Raw genomic sequence first — 2,309 nt, forward strand, 5'->3', positions numbered from 1 at the left:
GCCGGGAGCGGCCACTGCACTCCAGTCTGGGTGACAGAGTGAGACTCCAACTCAAAAAAACAGAAGCAGGAATCAGACAGCCATTACTAAGGAAGAAGAGTGAGATGAAAGAGACCAAACACTAATCACTCCAACAGCCTCTATAATCCCCAGAGCACAACTTTCTGAAAGCACATTAAAACGACTTTTCCCAACTGAGGATTCCACATCCAACCATGTCTGGAGAATGATGGGAAGAAAACAAGTCTAACTCATTAACGCCTGAGCCTAGAAAGAAGTAGAAACTGCAGTGACTGTGAGAGTGCCACTGCACTCCAGCCTGGGCAACAAAGTGAGACTCCAACTCAAAGAAAAAAAAAAGAAAAAGAAAAGAAAGTGCTATGCTGCAGCTGCCTGGCTCCCTGAGAGGGAGAGCTTCAGAGAAACCTCCTAAAACAAGGGGAATGGCTGCGCTCGGTGGCCCAGCCTGTAATCCCGCGCCTTTGGGAGGCTGAGGTGAGTGGATTGCCTGAGCCCGCGGGTTTGAGACACGCCTGGGCTGTGAGATCTCATCTCTACAATAAATCAAAAAATCAGCCGGGTGTGGTAGCACATGCCTGTAATTCCGGCTTCTCGAAAGGCTGAGGCAGAAGGATCACCAGAGCCCAGCAGGTCGAGGCTGCGGTGGCCGGGAGCGGCCACTGCACTCCAATCTGGGTGACAGAGTGAGACTCCAACTCAAAAAAAAAAAAAAAAAACAAGGGGAATGGCCTGGAACTCTACACAAGATGAATAGGTTCAAAGAATGTTTTTTTTCCTTATTCAAAAAGCTCAGAGTCTAAAACAAACAGGATATCTGGTTAGGAAAGTCATTCTTCATTGTCCTTAGTACAAGTAAGATTCCAGCTTTAGTTGTTTTATTTTCTAATTTTCATTCAAAAAGTTCCAAGACTGGTAAACAGAAATAGGCTCATAAAAGAAGAATGTGAGTTGGAGGTGGTAGCTCACGCCTATAATCTCAACACTTTGGGAGATGGAAGTAGTATGCCTGAACCCAGGAGTTCGAGACCAGCCTGGGAAACTTGGCGAGACCTTGTCTCTAAAGTAGCCGGGTGTGGTGGCACGCGCCTGTAGTTCCAGCTTCTTGGAAGGCTGAGGCGAAAGGATCGCCTAAGCCCAGCAGGTCGAGGCTGGAGTAGCCACGAGCATCCCCCTGCACTCCAGCGTGGACGACGGGAAAAAAAAAAGAAAAAAAAAAGACACGAAACTCTCTCATTTATTTTAGATATAAGCACTGTACTTCCTACAGGCTCACAAAACTCTACTTCACTTACTTTCTTGGAACATTCCCCTAGATAAACCAACAGAAGAAAAATGTTCCCACTATCTCTTTAGCCCCTAACATGGTGCCTGGCATATAGAAGTGAATGAGGCCGGGCTCGGTGGCTCAGCCTGTAATCCCAGCACTTTGGGAGGCCGAGGTGAGTGGATTGCTTGAGCCCGTGGGTTCGAGACCCACCTGGGCAACTTGACGAGACCTCATCTCTACAATAAATCAAAAATTAGCCGGAGCAGGGCTCAGTCTGTAGTCCTGCACCTTGGGAGGCTGAGGTGAGTGGACTGCCTAAGCCCGCAGGTTCGAGACCCACCTGGGCAACTTGGCGAAAACTCATCTCTGCAATAAATCAAAAAAAATTAGCCAGGTATGGTAGCGCACGCCTGTAGTTCCAGGTACTTAGAAGGCTGAGGCGGAATGAACATCAGATCCCAGCAGGTTGAAGCTGCAGTGGCCGGAAGCAGCCACTGCACTCCAGTCTGAGTAACAGAATGAGACTCCAACTCAAAAAAAAAAAAGTGAATGAATATGCTAAATGAAAAAATGGCAAGAAGGAGGTGCCTGCAAAGCAATGAAGCCATGTCATTCTATCCTCAAGGCTAGAGCATCCTGCAGGGAAGAATTTGCCTGTAGCCACATCTAACTTAAGATGCCTAAATCCTAGCCGGGCTCGGTGGCTCAGCCTGTAATCCCGCGCCTTTGGGAGGCTGAGGTGAGTAGATTGCCTGAGCTCGCGGGGTCGAGACCTGCCTGGACAGTGAGACCTCATCTCTACAATAAATCAAAAAATCAGCCGGGCGTGGTAGTGCATGCCTGTAATTCCAGCTATTTGGAAGGCTGAGGTGGAAGGATTGCCGGAGCCCAGCAGATTGAGGCTGCGGTGGCCGGGATCGGCCACTGCACTCCAGTCTGGGCAACAGAGTGAGACTCCAACTCAAAAAAAAAAAGATGCCCAAGTCCTGAGGAGCTACCTTTCCCATTTCACGAACTGACA

This window comes from Carlito syrichta, unplaced genomic scaffold, assembly GCF_000164805.1.
Source record: "Carlito syrichta isolate Samal-C Ts95f unplaced genomic scaffold, Tarsius_syrichta-2.0.1 Scaffold315943, whole genome shotgun sequence".
NCBI lineage: Eukaryota > Metazoa > Chordata > Mammalia > Primates > Tarsiidae > Carlito > Carlito syrichta.